At 45.0% G+C, this 21,459-nt stretch overlaps 1 protein-coding gene across 7 annotated transcripts in view; it reads left to right on the top strand.

The window, feature by feature from the left end:
• The first annotated feature begins 2,844 nt into the window (after nt 1-2,844).
• Nucleotides 2,845-21,459, top strand: part of ERBIN (erbb2 interacting protein) — a 199,367-nt gene continuing 180,752 nt past the window's right edge. For 3 of the 7 annotated variants that reach the window (XM_075590296.1, XM_075590325.1, XM_075590335.1), the window contains exon 1: nt 2,845-3,350. The gene's annotated coding sequence lies outside the window, so the exon portion shown is untranslated. Of the gene's footprint in view, nt 3,351-3,970; nt 3,992-21,459 lie in introns of those variants that run through there. The other 4 variants (XM_075590345.1, XM_075590315.1, XM_075590354.1 and 1 more) reach the window with 3 other exon arrangements.

Below are 21,459 nucleotides of genomic sequence, written 5' to 3' on the forward strand. Positions count from 1 at the left end.
GAGGGGAATGTGTGCTGCTCCAGGACAGGGACAGTGTCTTAGTGTGTTGTGTTTAAGGCCAAGCTCATGGTGACAGCGTCACTACATGGCGCGCTTGCATCCGCACGCACTTCCAGGACTCTTTCCTTATTGCCTATTGGAGTTCTTTAAGTGCCCGCGGCCCAGCGCGCGTCGACGCTGCTACATTTTTACACCACAACTCATATTGAGATTTGGGGCTGCAGTAGCGTGACATCAGGGTCACGTGAGCTGGTTCAGCCAATGAGGGCGAACCAGCTCAGTGACGCGTTCGCCACGCCCCCGATTGCCGCGACTGATCTCCTGCAGCTAGCGTGCACATCGCTGGGGCTGCAGGAGCGTGCGCACGAGGGCGTGCGCCCGCGCCACAACCATGCGCTCGGTCTAAGGTTCAGCAACTTTGGGCAACAATATATCTCAATAATAACATTATACTGACATATAGGGGGTATGCAGAGGAAGCAAAAGGTTGTGCACTGACAGTCAGATATCTGCTGCAGGAACAGTCACCCACTCTTTAATACCTGCAACTCTGTCTCTTATAGCTACCCCTCCCCCTCCCTACTTTTCATCTTTCAGGCATTTTCCCCCCTTTCTTTTCTTAGCATTTTTATCTTTTGTTACCGTGGAACAGGAGAGGGGAATGTGGCAGAGAAAGGGCCATACAAAGAAAAGTTCAGGTTCCTTCCTCTGGAATTTGGATATTCATAGTGTGTGTTTTTTTTCCTTCTCCCATGTGTATTGTTATATGCAGCAAAGGACTCATGGAGACCCTCTGCTCTCTCACAACTGTGTGCAGCCCTCCCACCTTCTGCCTGGCAAGCCCTGCTCACTGATTGGCTCATGTGCTCCTCAGCTTTGATCTTCCGACTGTGATTGGCTCTTAACAGTTCACTCCAAAAGAGACATGTCCCCCCCTTGGTCCCTGAATGCAGGGAGGGAGATGAAAGGCAGACAGCTGTGTCCGCCATGTTTCACATGGGGGGGGAGAGTGTTTAGGTGTTTGAGCCCATTGTTGTGTCTGTGGCATACTGACCGACAAATGGAAACTCTCTTTTCAGGGGGATATGGTAGGAAGATGTGGGACACCTCATTTTCCACTGACTAGCTTTTGGGTTAGGTTCATTTTTTACAGGGAAAAAGAAAAATGGTATAATTTTCAGTCAATCATTAAGTGGTCTCCCACACACATTGTATGTCTTTATTTATATAGCGCCAAAAGTGTACTCAGCGCTTCACAAAGAATACAGTACAGGGAACATAGGGAGAGTTTGCCAGTATGCTCAGCCGAGTGTATAAAGCTTTTTTTTTTTTTTTGTGTGTGGAAGGCAGGAGAGTTTAATTAAAATAATGGCTTACTACACATTGGCGCTTCTTGCTGATAAAACAGTACACTATAAACGCTTCGCACTGCATGAATGAAGCAATAGCTGCACACTTGTACCTAGGCTGTAACACGCAGGCTCTGCGGTAGAGTCTGACTCCCAAGGGTAGCCTGGAATATGGGGGCCTTATTTTGTTGGTAACCCTGCCTGACTTATAGCTTATTAACCCTTTTCTGCCAGTCACTGGGTGTCTGTGCAGTGACACATTTACTGCTAGTGTTGGGACATACGTGAATAATTACTGTCAATGTATTTTTTTTCCTGGTAAAACATTATATATACACACAAGTGTCGGGGTGCCTTATTGTGTATTAACGCCTTCACTGCCAGTGTGGGGATGCCTTGTGTATTAACCCCTTCACTGTCAGTGCGCCTCGGTATGTATTAACCCCATTCACTGCCAGTGCACCTTATTTACATAGATGTGGTTGAAAAAAAGAAGACATGCCCATCAATTTATGGTGAAATAACTACTTCACTGCCAGAGTTCCATGCGGTGTATTAACCCCATTCACTGCCAGGGTGCCTTGGTATTTACCCCATTCACTGCCAGGGTGCCTTGGTATTTACCCCATCACAGCCTGGGTGCATCATTATGCATTAACCCCCTTTACTGTTAGCCACAAAAGCCTTAAAGGTTAAACCCTTTCCTGCCTGATCCTGGGTGCCACGTACCATATTAACCCTTTCACTGCTGTCCATGGGTTGGTTCCTTTTGTATTAACCCCTTCACTGTCCATCTTTAGGTGCAGTATTGAGTATTGACCGTTTCACTTGGCTTATTGCATTAACCCTATCACTAACAATTTGAGTGCCATATCAAATTGACCCTTTTATTGTATTAACTCATTTGCTGTCAGTCCATTGTAGCCTTATTGCATTATTAACGCCACGCAAGGTACATATAGTATCGGATGAACACATTTTCTGCCAAAGTTAAGTGAAGGGTTAAATAAACAGGGTGACATGGGGTCATGACCAACTATGTGACCTTTGCTTCCCTAAAGGGGTCACCGCAGGGCATCTTCTCAGCTGTGCACCCCCACCCTGGGGGTGGATGTCTGTCCCTTGCTGGACCAGACCCAGACCAGTAGATTAATAACAAGGTCAGGCAGAGTGCTAGAGAAAATGGAGACAAACATTAAAAACAAGTCTGAAAAAAAAGAGCAGAGGAGATTAAAGTAAAGAGAGACTGGGAGAGACCGCTTCGGCTAAAAAAAAAAGAAAGAGTAATGAAACGAGAGGTACACAGCCTAATATGGAGAGACATACAATCATACACAAGAGAGACTGCAAGCGTAGGAAACACACCGAGAGAGAGAGGAAGGGGAGGAGAAACAGACAGCCAAGTCTGGGGCCAGAGCAGAGGAGAAACGAGACGCTTCAGGAAGTGAGAGTGCAAGAGAGGCAACCTTTGCTGAGAGGGGAGGAGAAAGAAGAGACAGAGGGGGGAGGGGAGTGTGTGCTGCTGGCAGCAGTATTAGGGGAGGAGAGAGAGTGCTGCCTGGCCGGGCTGTGTGTGTGTCTCTGTGTGCAGGGTGCGGCTCTATAATACGATCATACACCCCCCTAATAGCACCCTGCTGACCCTCTCTGACATACAGGGAGCCCCCAGGAGGAGCTGGGGGTGTGTGCTGGGTGTCTGCAGGAAGACAGACCTCCAGCTCTCCCTCTGAGATCTGACCCTCTCTTTACTTTTCATCTCCTCCTCCAGGACTTTTCTGCTTCCTTTTTTTTTTCCTCTTCCTTTTATGCATATATATATATATATTTTAAATCCTTGTTTTTATCGCTCAGCCTCCAGGACTACGAAAGGGGGGGGGTGAAAAAAAAAAAAAGCTTCATTTCATTTTGCTTGGAACTTCTACACTCTTTTTTTTGTGTAATTTAATTGTTTTTTATCTGCCGCTGGAGACCTGTCCGGATTATCCGTCTACCAGGAAAAAGGTAAAAAAATAAATAAAAGTGGAGGGAAAAAAATCTTTTACTTAAAAACAAGAAAGCTGTGTTTGGATATATACATATCTATAAAGGTATCTGTACCGTGTTAGCCGAGCTTAATAATCAAAAATGAATAGACGATACCGTTCTGTGGCTATATCTCCTATCTTTGAAAAGAGTTGATTTTTTTCTGCTTCACTTAATTCTCAAAACGCCACTTTTTTTTTCATATATGAAAAAAGTGGTGTTTTGAGAAGGAAGTGAAGCAGAAAAATCAACTCCCACTCGAGTAAGGTAAGGAGGTATTGTGTGTAGACATGGTTAATAACTCGTGTTTACGCTCTGGGTATCGTTTGTCGGTGCAGATTCCACCTCTTGCTTGCAAAATGATGCTAAAAATTCCCAGTGGTTGCGCCTCGGATCGCCTACCGGATTGGGGCAATAATGTGCGGCAGTCAGTCGGGAATGTTATTCCGAGCGCACCGTGCAGAATAACAGATGCAGCATTGTGGTTAGGAGTCACGGTCTCACGGATGTGGGTGCTGAACAGTCCTCCGAAGAAAGGGTCCAGCAGTATGTTGTTGTTGTTGTTGTTGTTGTTTGAACCGTAGAGGTGTGTGACATGTTCACTGAAGTTTGCGAACCAGGTGAGTTTTGCTTTATCGGTTTTGGCGAAATTCTTTGCGGCTGTCGGCCAACTTTGCTCAGTGCTTTTCTACACAGCCGTTCTCGTTAACTTGTGTCGCAAAGAGGCAACGTTTTGAGCTATGTGAACGTTTGCCAAAATGACGCAGAAACGGCAAATTTAAGAAAACAAACAAACTCTGCAAAGCAAATTTAAAGACCTTTCCATATCTATGTTGAGCAGACCGGGCTGCGGAAGCGGCTTATTGCAGGTAGTGTCGCTGTCCGGCCTTGTACGCACAAAGTGGTTGCGATGGCGTTGCTTTGCAGTTGAGAAACGCAATACATCTCATATTTACAGAGTAGCGGAGAGGTGCTGTGCGTTGCAAAGAGAACCTGCTGTCGATTTACCGGTCGCACAAAATTCGATTTGGAGCTGGAGTTGTTACTTGTGTGTCTAAGCAAAGTGACGCAAAGTATGAGGTGTGATAGCAGGTCATAGGTTGGAGCGCTATGCACTTGAAATGTATGCTGTGAGCTGTGTTATTGTTTCAGAGCAGCCCTTACCTATGCAACAGGGTAAAAACTAATGGGGTTGAAGCATCAGCAAAGCGTTTATTACATACAAACTTGGGCCAAAAGAGCGCAAACTTTTTGTACTAGAAAGTTGCATAGTGCTGCAATCTTCTGAGAGTGGCCTGCGAATTATTAACCCTATCTCAGCCGCAGGGGCTTGCAATGCCATGCAAAGTTAATTACTATAGTGATGCAGTTTGCTCAATAGGTTTAAACTTCCTCGTTTTCCCCCTGCCCTCCATACTTCTTTGTGTGTGTGTGTTGCTGAAACAGTTTCCATCAAACTTTTATCTGCCGAGGGAGTGGGGGGGGTAGGGGGGAGGTACGTGGCTTTGGGATTTAATTCTTCCACCTCTTCGTTACACACAGTGGAGCTCTTTGTTCATTTCAAGGCATGCACAGCAAAACTGGCCCTAATCAGACAGCCCCGCGCTCTGCTGACAGCTCCACAATGCAAAGTTTTCATTACAGGACCAACGTGAAATCTGCACATAACCCGGAGGATCACTTATATATTATTCTTTCCTCTTCGTTTTGGCTAATACCCGGATGCTGCTTCACAGTAGTTTTTTGTTTTGTTGTGGCATTTTAAATGAACATGAAAAACTTACCTCCTCAAGCGTTTAGGTTACTTAGTCGAAAATTGTACGGTCTGTATTCACGAAATTTCCGGTTGTGATAGTGCTTGTGGTTGGGCCGCAGAGACTGTGTGGCCCTCTGGGCCACTACCAGTTTGAGAATGGCGTTCTGCAATCGCTTGCCACAAACCCTCTGCCGCCTCTCTTACAGTATGTTGTGGCACTGGCGAAAATGCTTCTATTTCTGCTATACGTCATACACTTAGACTGATAAACCTATTGCGCTTACACGTACTTGTATCCCAATGCTATAAATGCCCCTTGATGGGCCATAAACCTGTCCATTTACTCATGTTGTGCCCCTATCCCATCCTGTCGGATGGGCAGAGTGTAACATTTCCAGTAATGGAAGTCCCCATATAACCCTGTTTGCGTCTGTCTGGACCACGCACCTACCTACTTGTAACTGCTTTAGTTCATTTACCTTGTCATTCCTTTTTTTTTTAATGCGCTGTCATTTGAATCCTGTTGCATTTGACAGCAATATCACTAACACTTTCACTGCCGCATCCTTTAGCACGTGTTCCAGTTCTCTGTGATAAGAAGTTAGTTGAGCTTTCTGTGCTCTGTATTATTTGGAGGTGGGCAGGTTTTTTGTTTTCACTTTAGAAGTTATGGGGGTTCCACGGGGTTGAACTGCTGTTGCTGGTAAATAAATCCTTAAATCTCACGGCCACAAATACTTGGCGAACAATATGGTCGCGGTGGCATGGATACGGTGCCGCAAATGCAAGTTATATTTATCAGCAGCTGAGGGGGAGTCTTCAGAGCTGAGAACCCCGGTTGAGCTCTGTGGGACCCCTCTGACTTTACTAAGGGTCTGGCAGTCCATTGGCCCCATGACGTAGTGAGTACGTTATGGGCTTTTTGCTAGTTTTCTAGGGGAGATTGCGCTCTGTGCTCCTGTAACGCACTTAATATGATCTGCCTGGAGCAAGTGTCCCCTCTTCTGTTCATGTCATTAGTGACTTGGTGATCACAATGTGCCGCCGAGGCTGCGGCCCCTCCGCCACAAAGGGTTAAAGTGTCCTGTTTATTCTATCAAAGTCTTCCAGTTGCAAAACCCAAAACCTACTGCAGATTTATCAAAGGAGAATATGCTGTTGCTTTCCGTGGGAAGCGTTTTCTTTGATAATTGTGGTGCGGCTGTTGCTCATATTTTGCCCCACGCTTGCATCCAGCAGACTGGTAAACAGACCCCATAGTCTCTTATATAGGCAAGAAGAGGTGCATTAGTGTAATTCCTTTATAATAAAAAAAAATAGATACTGTCTGCCCTCTACATACACCTATAACATATCTTTAACTGTTCATGCAATGGCTTTAAGTATAATCCTGTTCATTTAATGTAACAATGACTATATGTAACAATGTAATTATCATAACTGTGTGCCCAGGATATTCTTCAAAATGTGGGGTAACGGTGAATGTTTACCTTCCTGGTAACATATAATAAATCTGGTAGTAATTGAATTAGTGCACTTTTTAATAAGTTTGCGGCCAAAGTTATTTGAGAGACCATTTAAAAAAAAAAAAATTGTACTTTTCTGTAGCTGTGATCTATTTATTATCGTACGGTGGGGTTACTGAGATGTAAATGACATTAAGCCGCTCTATACCAGGTAGGGATAAACAAGCAAGCAGGTAACGAGGGCCCTGCTCACAGGCTCAATTGTTTTCATTAACACTTTTGCAGCCGGGAAACCGGCGGCATCTGAGTTGCACCGTTCTTCAGGGAGAAGGGAAGTGGCGTTCTAACCGTAAAAGCTGCTCCGATGAAACTAGCAAAGAATAGCATAACCTGCCTAGAACATCATGTAGGGTCCCTGTAGCGCCGCCCTCGTGACGTCCAGGTAACATAAAGGCAGCAAAAGGGTTAACGGGAACCAGAAGACTCATCCTGGCCCATTTGCTTGAAGGGATGTTTTCTTGTGCCAAAAAGTGTCAACACCACTTGGTAAATATATTGTGTGTAATGTTTAGCCTCTGTTGTATGCATATGTATTTGTATGTATGTGTGTTGCTGCCTTTGTCGTATTGAATAGGGGTAGGGGAAAGTAGAAGTTGGTTGTGATGGCAAGTATTACTAGCTTAGATTCTACTAAAGGTTACCTGGAAATGGTTAAGCCTAGTGATTTGCTTAACTCTGAGCCATGGAGCAGGGGTGGGCAACTCCAGTCCTCAAGGGTTACCAACAGGTCATGTTTTCAGGATATCCCTGCTTCAGTACAGGTAGCTCAATCAGTGTCTCAGTTTTCAACACCAGTGATCATAGGGTGCTGCTGCTGCATCGCCTGAGGGACTTGGCTAGTATTGGTGGGACTGCACTACAATGGCAGCTGCCCCATATCAATGGTGTACAACCGCTGCCCATGTTCCAGGTTCGTAACCTCGGCATCCTCTCTGACCCGAGTCTCAACATGCGCCCAAAGTGGCCTCAGTTGTGAAGACAGATTAAAAAAAAAAAAACAAATTTGGAGTTTGCGTCCAGTCCTACAGGAATGCTTATATGCAAGACTCGTTGTGCCTGCTGTGGAGGATCCGGCTTGTGTAGAACGCTGCAGCTCGGGCGTGTTTTTCGCTTTTAACATATTACTCACATCCTGCACGATCTGCACTGGCTTTCAGTGATCTTCCGTATTCGCTACAAGTTGACTGTTATGGGCTTTAAAACCTTGCAAGGCCAAGGGCCTCCCTATCTGCAGTCTTATTTGATGCCTCGGAGGGACACTGCCTATGATCTCAGGTCCTCATGGGAGTCTGCCTCTCTGTGCCAAGAGTACTGCACGCTCTGCGGGCCTTTTCGTGTGCAGCTTCAGAGGTCTGGCACTCGCTACCGTTAGAGCTCAGGTGTATATTGACTTTACCACTTCTTTGGGCACTGTATAAGACTTATTTCTTCCTTCTGGCCTTTCCTGCCTAATGAAATGAATTGTGTGTAATTTAATTTTGTTCTTAAACTGACTGTAAAGTATTGCTATGCTCCTTTGGGCTTTGTTTATAGTGCAGGCGTGCGCGCCTGTCGCTCGAGCGATCCCTGCACTCTGATGGGGAGCCGTGGCCGTGACGTCACAAGGCTGGTTCGCTCTCATTAGCTGAACCGCGGCCGTGATTAAAAAAAACGAAATTATTTGTCGGCTTAAAATTGTGCCTCGTGGTCGCTCTTCCATGGTGGCACGCACTATGGCCGGCCCGATAGAGCTACTGCATTTTGTTCGTGCCATCTTGCGCACTATAATCGCAGCCTCAAGTGGAGGCGTATTTTACTTAAAAAATTAATATTATGATTTTGGGGAAGCCCAGGTTTACAGATTGCAAAATGTTGGTTCGCAGACCTCTTGACCAGGAAAGGGGGCAAAGTCATTTATCTGAAACCCATGTAAACCTGCAGATTTACACAAGTATATTCTCTTATGCGGAATTTCTGCCACTTCTTAGTAAATCTGGGCCTAAAAGGCGCGTGTGTGTTTTCATTAATGTATTGGTAACCACGTTTGCAGTGCATTACAGGCATAGTCTACCAAACCCGATACCTGGAAATAGGGCGCACAATAAGAAAAGATGGATATAAAAGCAAACCATAAAAGAATGGCGTCCCTGCTCTGAAGGTCTTACAATCTCTAAGTGATGTTTAGGGAAAGTAATAGAAGCAGTACATACATGATTAATCTTTTTGAGTGTCGTCCCCTTGAAGCGGAGCTCACGACGGAAGGGGACGGCATTATTCTTCCGTTCCGCTTAGTGGTAAATCGTGTCCTGTGTTCCACCGGAATGTAGAACGTCATCTCCTCTAGGAAAACTAGTAGGATTATGATGTCGTAGCTACTACTACATCATGGGGTCACTGGAGTGTCAGACCCCGTGACATAGCTACTGTATATCTATAGGGCACCCAAAGTCTAAATAGAGCATGCGTTAGAGCAGTGGTTCCAGCCCTTTTTCTCTCAAGGCACTCGTAATCGGTGCTCAGTTGCTGAGTCACCTCACAACAGGACAGTCGGGGACAGAGACAGTCAAAGAAAACACAGCAGGACAGAATAAATACACACAGGACAGACACACACACACACTGCCCATGCTGCTGCCTACTCTGCTTGGCCACCCCCCTCCTCCCCACCCCCAGGCTCCTGCCACCTTTTCCTGATTGGTTGCATTACCAAGAAGCAACCAATCGGGGTGGAGGAAACTGCCCTGCTCCGGGAGAACGGGGAAATCCTGCGGTGCCCTATTGATCATCTCACGGTATCCCAGGATGCTGCGTAACCCCGGTTTTAAAACTGCATTAGAGGGAAGAAAGTGCCGTTATGTGCCATAATAAAGGTTGTATGTAGTAAGTGTGGACGTGAAAGATCTGTGTGTTGGACTGTCTGTACCTTCTCATTTGAGAATTTACAATTCTAGTTTAAAGTTGTATCCCAGGTCTGGGATACTGAATTTGTTCACTAGATGTTGGAGTGGATACAAAAGTAATGTTTGGTCAAAGCTGTTCATTGATGGGCTGTCCCCAGTTATCCTTATCTCTATGCTGCACTGCCCTATATTATTGCACAATATGTCACACCTGCGGAATTCACATTGGATTTACGGAATTTTTTTGACATGTCTATATTTACATTAACGCAAAGAGTTGTTTATGGTTCCTTCCCCTTTATAATCTAGCGGAAGTAGTTTACATCAATGAAATGGAATAAGAAAATGTTTACTTTCTGGTTCTAGTAAACCGTCGCGTATCACATTTGGCTATTTGTTGCTTGTACTTTCTCCTGCTCTCCATATTTGCTTTTAGTTTCATTAATTGAATGTCTGTCACCTTAGCTCAGTCCCTGAGGGCCTCTAAGTGCACTTTTTCTTCAAATATCCATCTCTCCTATGCCCCAGGACACACTTTTTTTTTTTTTTTTTTTTTTTTTTTTTTAAAAGGAGCAAATTCACGCACTTTTTTTAATTATTATTTTTTAACAGGTTTGAAGCACGGGATCTGAACCCCAGTAATTTCAGCTCCGGTGACCCCCTGCTTCCAGAGATACAGACCTCCCAAAAGTGGTACCGGTATCTCGGCAAAGTTTAAAGCTCCCGTGAGCCAATGGTAAGCTGAACCTGGTAACGTCACAGCTTCCATTTGGCCCACAGGGCACGTGAGCTTTGAAACTCTTAGGCCTCGGCCATGCTCCCTGCTGGCGTACTGAGGCGCGCTGAGGCGCAGGGAAAGCGGGTGCTTTCCCTGGCCTTGCGGTTGCTTACCGCACACGCCGTCAGGGGGCGGGCGCGTCACTAGCCGGGGGCGGGCCAGTGACGTCACGGAGCTGGTTCGCCCTCATTGGGCGAACCGCTCACGTGACCGGCCTGTCGTGCCGGCAAGCGGGGGAATTTAAAATTCCTCTAAGACCTGCGCTTGCGGAAGCGCAGGTGAGCCGCTATTAAAGCCGCTCTAATTGCGGCTGTAGGGGCTCGGTGCTGAGCGGGAGTGCGCCTCAGCACGCTTCCGCCAGCAAGCGGTAAGCATGGCCGAGGCCTTACATTACGTGAACCCTGTTAGCTGAACAGAGCGGCTACCCTAATCCCCTATGGAGGTCTGTCTCTGGAGGCACCCGAATCCCCTATGGAGGTCTGTCTCTGGAGGCACCCGAATCCCCTATGGAGGTCTTATCTCTGGAGGCAGGGAGTCCACAGAGCTGAAATTTATGGGGTTTAGCTGCAGAGTCCCCCTGCTTCAATCCTATGTTACAAATACAATAAACATCATGGATTCTGCTTTTTTATTAATGGAGGTTCTTTGGTCTCTTAATTGGACAAAAACAGGTTAAATCTGGGAACGAACGGGGTTCATTCCCATTTGCTTGGCAAGGAAATGATCCGCAATTGTTTTTTTACGCAGAACCTCTGTTTGGCATTCCACCGCACACATCATTACTCATTGTGTTGGTTCCCTGCAATCGATGGGCTGTAATGACTAATTATAGTTTGTAATGGCAAAGCAAAAAGGGCCGGAGTTTTTGCAACCCCCGATCCTTCTTGTCACAGTGCTGGGGATGAGTTTAGTAAAGGAAGTTCTCCGTAGCGTGTCTTTGCCTGGACAGAGCAAAGGATAAGATATGTGGAACTCCCCTCCCCCACCACTAGTTTTTCATCTCGATTTAATCTATCATTAACTTTTTTTTTTTTTAATGGAAAAATTTAGTTAATCAGTAGAGAAAATCTATGGGCTAAAAACTACTTTTGAAGGAGTGTGATTTGTCCCTAATCAACGACCCTGGGACCCATAATGCTCATGACCTCTTTTTATGATTTGTTTTTAATTTCCAATTTCTATATCTGGTCTCCAATGTTACGGTATAACATGGAGTTCAAGGAATCGAGTACAGGATTACGGGTTACCCTACTACGTTGCTTAAAATGGTTAATGGTGGAGATGTGTTAGTAATAGTCTGTTCAGCTGTGTGTTTTTGTTCTCTCTCTCTCAAAAAAAAAGTTAATTGGTTAGCAGAAACTATAAAACCGGTTTTGTGACGTAGGTTATTCATACCACAACTCTTAGCAAAACTGCTTTGTTTAGCCTGGCCCGGTATTTATGCCTTTAATGTTGTGAGCATTTGAAAATTGGAATTTATGACAAGGTGTGTGTGTGTGTCTATATATCTCTCCTTACCCGGCTCTAAAGGAGGTCACATCAGATTAGCTACGTACAATGGCAATGCTCAGCCTCTCAGGCAGGTGCAGGCTGGGCGTTGATGAAAGTATGGGAAAAAGACTTTTATAAAACAAAGTGCTTTATTGACATCCGTGTAATAAAAAAAACATAAAAAAACCTTCACATGTATTGACATACGGTTTATCTCAACAAAACTCTTGGCAAATAATAAAACTCTGGACTTCATTCCCTGGTAGGTTGCACTCATATTCAGGGGAGGTGCGTGACTTGAGTAGCCATTAAACAGGATAGAGTGGAAACGGCTTGCAGGGAGGTTAGGGTGCAATGAGAACCTGCTGAATGGGCAGGTTCAATGTGAGCACAGGCTGCAGTATCGGCATCGCTACGAGGACAGTTGCAGTCAGGCTGCAGTGTCTGCATCCCTACGAGGACAGTGGCGGTCAGGCTGCAGTATCTGCATCCGTAGGAGGACAGTGGCAGTCAGGCTGCAGTGTCTGCATCCCTATGAGGACAGTGGCGGTCAGGCTGCAGTATCGGCATCCCTACGAGGACAGTGGCGGTCAGGCTGCATTATCTGCATCCCTACGAGGACAGTGGCGGTCAGGCTGCAGTATCGGCATTCCTAGGAGGACAGTGGCAGTCAGGCTGCAGTATCTGCATCCCTACGAGGACAGTGGCAGTCAGGCTGCAGTGTCTGCATTCCTACGAGGACAGTGGCGGTCAGGCTACAGTATCGGCATTCCTAGGAGGACAGTGGCGGTCAGGCTGCAGTATCGGCATTCCTAGGAGGACAGTGGCGGTCAGGCTGCAGTGTCTGCATCCCTACGAGGACAGTGGCGGTCAGGCTGTAGTATCTGCATCCCTAGGAGGACAGTGGCAGTCAGGCTGCATTATCTGCATCCCTACGAGGACAGTGGCGGTCAGGCTGCAGTATCGGCATTCCTAGGAGGACAGTGGCAGTCAGGCTGCAGTGTCTGCATCCCTAGGAGGACATTGGCGGTCAGGCTGCAGTGTCTGCAACCCTAGGACAGTGCTCTCTGCTCTCTGTACTGTAGGCTAGTTCTTCAAAGTTCATTTTGGTGCCTTTTTTTTTTAATTTATTTTTTTCTCAAATTTCTTTTGAATGGTGAGACAAACAAGAAATACCACACCTATGAAACCAAAGTCGGCTCAATTGTAAAGCGAGATTAAAACCACAAAGAGAGAGCCATGGAAGTCTAATATCAATCCCAAGCTGCTGTGGGGCCGTAATGAAGCGTTTCTGTGTGTGCTTCTCTCTCGCAGTGGAAGTCATAACAATTTGCTTATCAGGGCCAGTTTATTTGAAAGCCTGTCAAAGGGGCAGTTCCACACAGAGGGTCAAAAGAAATGCCTGGATAAAGCTAAACATGTTCCAATGATTCAAGATGTGTAGAAATAATTACTTCTTAGACAAATGACATGGTAGCCAGTTATTCTATTACTTTCAGACTAATATTTCTATAAATACTATTCACTCCAGGCTTATACATTTCAATAGGCTTGCTGCTGTTTAATGAATCACTTCCAGTGCAGGGAAAATAAATGAGACTGAACTTTATATTTAGCAGGTAAGCTAAAACCAAAATGAGTGGAACAAATAAGTCACTAGCTGCCAGAACAGATCATGCGTTTATTTTAGTGACCTGGCTGCCCGTTGTTGGACTGGGGTGGTGTGTATGTTTCGTCCATGTGCAAATGAGGAAGTGAAAAGTCATTTGTTGGCTGTACTATGCACTCTGATTTGACCTGCATACACCCGGAGACTCTCCAAGGACTGATCGGTGACGTTTGGGGCATATCAACACAACATTGCTGTTTTTTAAATGGGAAAACAAAGCACTTCAATTAGTGAGACTATGTGGAAGTTTATTAGACTGCCAATGCGGAAAAGCAGCAAAACTGACTCGAAGTCAATGAGGCTCACAGGAAATCACTGTGTGCATAAATAGGCCTGCATATTTCTAGTGTTTCAATGGAAGGGTAACCTATGAAGCAAATGAAATAATATTTTCTTCGCAGAAAACCACAATACGTACGTAGAGCAGTAAGAGCACAATGCTGCAGAATGACCGTCAAACATTATACAGCAAATACTGTGCATGTTGCCATTTCCCTCCCACCCCCTCCCCCCCAAATGTTTTGTTAAACGAACAGAGTGCTGAAGACGTTCCTTGAACGTCCAAAGCGTGAGCGCTCAACTTCGTTCATATCCTGGGGGCTTGCCTACTACAGTATACCAAGCGATGACGTGTTTTAGATACAGGAACCCTTCCTGGTTCCAGTGATAGTGTGTGTGTTTGTGTGTGTGTGTGTGTGTGTGCGCGTGCCAGTTTTGACACACACTACGAACATGGCGATGGACTACAAACGTGCTGCAACGTAATTAGGAGCTGCCCTGACCCCAGCTGCCATATTGTTTGTCCGGTAGACCCCCTCCCAGTCCACCCTGGGCTCACTTCTCTTAAAACAGAAAAACTTTATAGCTGGGATTGCTGCTTTAAAAAAAATCCCAGGTCACGTGATCAATGCAACACATTTTGATCATGTGACCATGCAGCTTTTTTAGTGCCATCCTTGTTTCCCGTCCCCCTGTTTTATTTATTAAAAATCAAATTTTACAGCAAACTCACACATGTATAAGCTTTTCATAGATCTCTTGTATTGTTATAGGTCAAATGAGTATTTTCGACACCGTGCACATAACACCCACATAGGCAATTCCTTTTTGTATGCAAGTCATTTTTTATTTTAACACGATTTTCACATCTGATTGCCTGCAAATTGTAAGTGATGCATCAATATTTAGCCAGCACTGGGCTGGCAGCCATGTAGAAACTTTTCACACTGAATGCAAAGGGAACATGAGCAAGTGGCGAGTACTCTGAGATGCCTTCTTTTAATACAGCAATTAGGGCACAATTCTAAAGCAGCTGTGAGATGTCATCATAGCTGTCATCTGTAACCCTTTCACTGCCCGCTGCTTTGCAGGCCACGTCTGACCGAGCAGGGGTTATAAACTCGCCAACCATAATTACATTTTATTCCATAATGTCTTTACTGAAAAATAAATCTAAGTGAATAGCCGAAAATATAAATGTGTTTTTCAGTGGTGTGTGTCGCTGTGTAGGAGTATCAGTAGCGGAACAGCTGGGGTTGGCCATAATTAATTCTCGTATTGGGATTTCTTGAATAGATTGAGGAGAGTGAAATTGTATCTGGAGGAAATGGGAGCATGGCTGTTCAGTGTGTGGTCTTCACTATGGGAGCCATTAAGAAGGGGGTTGATATCTACTATATTATTGGAAAGGGATTGGCTTGTTTTTGGCAGAGGCAAAAGCTGATGGGGACGCAAACCGTTTCTCCTGGGTATTGTGCCTCCGATAATGGGAGAATTAAGGGAAGAAGATGGAGTTTAGCAGCTGCTGTATATTGTTGCCTAGGCCATATGCTGATGACCTACCCCTAAACAATTTATAGTGTGTCTTTTAGCGGTCATATAGATCATAACCACTTTATTTCTTCTGGAGACCTGCTGCTCTTGAGACTTTATCTTTTTTAATTGTAGGCTTTTGATGGAGGAAAGGATATTTAAATTGGCTGCAATGATTTGATTGTGTGTGTACGTGTACCTTGGGAAACACGCATGCATTGCAGAAGTGTGTTTTATTTTCAGTATTTGTTTTTCTGGTCTATTTCCTTTTTTTTTTTTTGGTTTCACCGGAAAGCTAAAAAACACTGAAAAATAAGAGATCTTAACATTGGAGTGCTCTTATCTTCCCTTGTGATCTTAAGACCCGCAAATTAGATCATGTAAAAAGAAAGGGGGAATGTAGATGCTACTTTATTGATTTTATAATGTTCAAGGTCATGACCGATGTGAACTATTTATGGTTGGTGCCTGCATTCCATGGAAGTTTGAGTTATCACCAGATCGATCTAAATTTCTCAAGATCATGTCAAAGTCACAGACGACACTCATTTGTAAATGGAGATCCTGCAAATAGCCGTTTAGGAAATGGTGTAAAAGTCGGGTTTAGATGGCTGAACGGCTCTACAGAAAATGTAGTGGAGGAGCGTTGGTAATGTGGAAGGCCGCGTCCATGTTAACTGCTTGCTTGCTGAAGCGTGCTGACGCGCGCTCCCGCTCAGCACTGAGCCCCTACAGCTGCAATTAGAGCGGCTTCAGTAGGGGCTCGCCTACGCTTCCGCAAGCGTGCGGAAGCGTAGGTCTTAGCAGATTTTAAAATTCCCCCGCTTGCCGGCACGACAGGCCGGTCCCGTGAGCGGTTTGCCCAATGAGGGCGAACCAGCTCCGTGACGCCACTGGCCCGCCCCCTGATGGAGCGCAGGGCAAGCAACCGCACGGAAAGCACTCGCTTTCCCTGCGCCTCAGCACGCAAGCGAAGAGCCTGGACGAGGCCGAAGTCTCAAGCAGACAGATACATGGAGAGAAATGTGTTTGCTAACTGAGCCACTCTGACCCATGTAAAAAAAAACAAAACACTGATTTGAAGTATGGTCGCACATGTTAGCAGTGTGTCACAAATGTGTGAAGAGATTATTTAGATGGTACTTTGCAGCAAGTCCTTATAGGTATTTAAAATATACTGAATTTACAATATGCCATAATTCTCAGACCTTTCCTCATCACAGCCTACTTCAGTGCACAGCACTGTCATGATATCATTGTCAACATCGTAAAAAAAATTTGGTTCTAAAAGTCTGTCATGGACCAGCCTTTACAAACACTGGCTGACCACAATCTGTAAGGGTTTCCGGTACTGGGTTTGGCTGGAAATCACCCTTACATGGCTATAGAAGTTCCAAACAAATCTCTCCCTGAACTGAGTAATTGGGATCAGCTGTTTCTGAACTCAGACTCCAGTTTGCCTTGATGCTGCTTTCTGTGCAGCTCTGGCCCTATTGGCTGTCCGTGCTATTTAGGGTCAGCCCTTCCACCAGGAAAGGGCTGAGCATAATTCTTGAATCCCTTGAAGACTTTCTTTTGTGTAACCTGTGCTTGTCACAAGCATCTCTGCTTGGCCTGTCTCTGCCTTCCTGTGCTGAAGCGCCTGCGCTATAGCTTCACTTTTCCAGTGGCCTGTCTGCAGTATGCCCTGCTTCAGAGGACTTCATTGCTTCCAGTACCTACCCTCCTTCCAGAGCCCATTCCTGTGCTGAAGCTTCCTGTTTCCTAAAGCCTCCTCCTTTCAGAGGCCGTTCCTATGCTGAAGCTTCCTGTACTGGATCCCCTGCGCTGTAGCTGCCCTGTTCCGGAGGCTTTCACTTGTGCTGATGCTCATACACTGAAGCCTTCCCTGCCTTGACCCCGGCCTGTGACCTCGACCATCGCTCCTGAGCTACCTGCCTTGACCCCAGCCTGGATACCGTTTACTCTCGCCTCTCCACTCCTCTTTGCACCAACACAAGCCAATGAATGCCAAGGATGTTGAACTGATTTAAATCCTGTTTTTTTTAAATTGTTTTTATGCCTTTTTTTTTATTTTTTATAACTTTCATTTTTATTTGGTATTACAATGCATACATAATGTCACCACCTATTGGCATACATTACGTAATAAGTAAATTTGTCAGCAGAATTATAACATTTAGACGAGACAACAGACAGACTTAACAAACTACGAGTTTAACACACCACAAGGACATACATGACTAACTGGACTGGGATGGGACACAATTGGGTGTTGGGATAGGTCCGGGGTAGGGGGGGGGGGCACTTGAAACTGCTTCCTCGGAAAGGAGGAACTGCACCTTAATATATGGATCCATCGGGCCTGTTGTGGCTGGCCAAGGCGTTCTACGCTCTTTGTCTCTATGTCATCGTCAAGTCTGCTACGTCTGCTCCGTCAAAGGAGAACGCACCTACTCTTATCAGTGCAAGATAGTGGCGGCGTCCACCCCCGGGATGTCTATTTGGGCTAACCATGCGGCCCATATTTTTAGAAATTTGGAGCCAGAGTCGTTGACCCAACTCGTCAACTGTTCCATCTGGCAAACATGCCAAATTCTGTTACTGATTTTGGGTATGGTTGGTAATTCCTGTTGTTTCCACACTGCTGCAATCTCGCACCTCGTGGCGGTTGCAAAATGCATAACCAATTTGTGTGTCGCATTGGACACTCCCTGAGGCCGTCTGCCCACGAGGAACAGCCACGGGTCCAGGGGGACCTCCAAATTGAGGATCCTTTGTAGCCATTCTCTAATAGATTCCCAAATCGGGACCACTTCCGGGTGGCCCTTTTAATGTTTTTTTTTCAGTATTTAACCCAGATCCGCAAAATGGGTATTAAGCTTGATATGCATTGCAGTAAAGGTGTGCTATAGCTAAACCCCCTTTTGTGGATCTGGTCCTTAGTTGGTAAACATGTGATCTTTACAGCGTGTTTAGCAGGACATCCCTACTATATTCACAAGACAAGTTCTCCTCCTCTCTTACCATTCTCCTGCCTGGTCCTATGCATTAAAGAGTATGATGTTCTCCAGGGACAAACTTATCAAAACTAGAAGAGATGGGAAAATATCAGCTCTACGTTTTGTGTGTCCCCATTAAATAATAGTATACCTCTTGATGATGGAAAAGACATGTTCTCCAGCATGGGGAAACCGCTTAATTGTGTACTGAATAGGGGCCTCTCGCCACCCTTCCTATCTCATTGTCTGTGTCTCCTGGGTGCATGTACTTACTGTCACTCTGGGCCCCCCAATCACCATTTGGTAAACACTAGCAAAGCGCATGATTTGGACTACACAAAGTAAAACTTGACTAATGACTGAATTATTACCCATATTGGTTGATCTGTTGATTGCCATTGCAGCTAACTGTAGATTTCATGATGGGAATATAAAAGGGGACTGGAATGCCTGTATAAATACACTTATTATTCTTTTGCTTTCGTTGGTATACAAGGTGCTTCAAGCTTCTAATCTGAAAACGTAATTAAAATGTTCTAAACACAAATTGCAAAGTGCTATGTAAACAAGACAAGTGAAGTTTAAGTGCTACATTTTCCACCACAGTGGATAAAGCGAGACTCTGATCAGCGAGTCCCTGCCTACAAGGCATCGTCAGACTGCATGTTTCTCTTCAAGATAATCTTACTAACTGCCCTAGAGGGCTGTTTCTAAATTAATAATCAACTATCAAGAGAGACATATAGCTCCATTACTTCAGATTACACTGAGCGGAACTATATATTGCAAACTGTATACAATACTGCTGACAAAAGCCCACTTCATTCTACACATAATGGGCAACAGAGTCAGAATTGGTGACCGCAGCGGTGGGTTTTACCTGCGAGATCCTAAAGTGAAATTCTAATCTGCTCGCAGATTTCATTAGTGCTAATGGGGTGAGTCTTATTTATTATTTGTACATGCTGCTAAAATGTCGCAGGAAATAAAACTGTGCACTCTAAACGTGCTGGTGAAGAGTTTGTTAAAGAAGCACAGCTTTATTATATATATATATATATATATATATATATATATATATATATATATATATATATATATATATATATATATATATATATATATATATATATATATATATATATATATATATATAGTGTTCGACAAATCACCCAAAAATCTACTCACCCAACCAAAAAATCTACTCGCCCCCAGTCCCGCCCCCAACCCCGCTTTAAAATAAAATATATGAATAAAATACATTTAATAAATTCCTAGTCAGAACAACATTCGTTTTTGACAAATGTATTTATTACATTATACTATTAGTCCTTGTTATGTGTATGTGTGTGTGTGAGTGGAAGTGTGTAAATGTCAGATCTAGAAATAAAAGCCACAGGTGAATGACTAGTTTCCTGAACCCCTTAACCAGTGTCTGGACGTCCCCGCTTCACAATATCTAAAGCAGCAATCCCGCCTGGGATCTTACCTGATCCGCAGTCCCTCAATGTCGCGGGACGCGGGGACAGGGCGAGAAGGGGGGAACACCCCCACTGCAATCTCTCGCCCCGCGCGGGACCCGGGGACAGGGCGAGAAGGGGGGGACACCCCCACTGCAATCTCCTGGGACGCGGGGACAGGGCGAGAAGGGGGGACACCCCCACTACTATCTCCTGCCCCGCGCGGGAAGCCGGGACAGGACGAGACGGGGGGGACCACTGCAATCAGCGGGAAGCCAAGTTAAGCTGGGACAGGGAGAGAAGGGGGAACACCTGCCTTGCAGGGAAGGAGTAAGGGGGCTTGCAGGGAAGGAGTAAGGGGGCTTGCAGGGAAGGAGTAAGGGGGCTTGCAGGGAAGGAGTAAGGGGGCTTGCAGGGAAGGAGTAAGGGGGCTTGCAGGGAAGGAGCAGAGGGGCCGCAAGATGGAGGATTGGAGAGTACTTACTTACTCTCCAACAGATCTCCGGCGAGAGAGAATGGCCGCTCGTTGGGGGCGGGCTCATATAGAGCCCGGCCGCGCACCCACAAAGCCTGGGAGTGCTCGCCAATAAGCTGTCAGGTAGGGGGAGTTTTTTTTTTTTTTTTCAGCCAGCGCGAGCAGGGAAATTTCAGCGCGAGCGGGGGAAATTTAAAAAAACAAACACGTGTTCTGCTTGGGCCAATATTTACTCGCCCGGGGGTTAAATCCACCCGCCCCGGGCGTGTAAATGTATAGGATTGTCGAACACTGTATGTATATATATATATATATGTATATTATTATGATTTAATTTATTTTCCAGACTCATAAATACATGATCTATTCAACATCTACAATTTGCAATAAATTGGCCACGGTGTCACATTTTCTAACAATGTGATTGTATGTGAGCAAAATCTTAAAAAAATTTTTTTCACAGTAATAAAGCTTAAAAGATAAAACATATGTAAATGATCATTATTAATTTACTGGCTCTGGGGGAGGGGAGTTTAGCAGAGCTGCACTGCTGCTGGGTCCTGGGACCCCTCCGCTGCCAACAGAATGAATGTTGAATCTCCCGGGCAAGAATACTGGCCCATGAGAACAAAATGGCCGCCATGGTCAGCCTGGCCTCCGGCGACCAATACAAAGCTGCAAAGTCATCGGGCGATGTTGTAACTTTCTATTTGTTATCAAGGCAGCGAAATTTGTAGATTTTTTTACCAGAAACTGGCAAAATAAGTCAGATTTATTGGCAATCAGGGGTCCCAGACTAGGAGCATCACAGCTGCCCTGCATGGACCCCCTGGTTCTTCGAAGATAAAACAAATTAAACGAGTTTGGATGGGGGATTGCTACTTTCTGTCAACTTTTTTTATTTTTTTCCCCCAATTATGAAAGCGGTTACTACATGGTCTTTATATTATAAATGTCATAATATTTGGAGTGCAACTTCGTTCTTGACACTCCAGATGTTACCTGCATAACAAGGTTTTGGTAATATAGTACTCATAATTATTTATTTGCTACTTTGCAGTCCCTATTTACTTTGTGCATGCAGAGATATACTCTACTGCTTATTTAAAACAAAAATCATATTGGTGTGTCTTGTGTTATGTTGAGGTGTGTTTTATTTTACTTTAATTGTACAGAACATACTGTTATACTGAAGCAATTTATCTTCTACAATTCGGTTTTTATATTGTGCTAAAGCCGT

This window comes from Ascaphus truei, chromosome 1 (assembly GCF_040206685.1).
Source record: "Ascaphus truei isolate aAscTru1 chromosome 1, aAscTru1.hap1, whole genome shotgun sequence".
Classification (NCBI taxonomy): domain Eukaryota; kingdom Metazoa; phylum Chordata; class Amphibia; order Anura; family Ascaphidae; genus Ascaphus; species Ascaphus truei.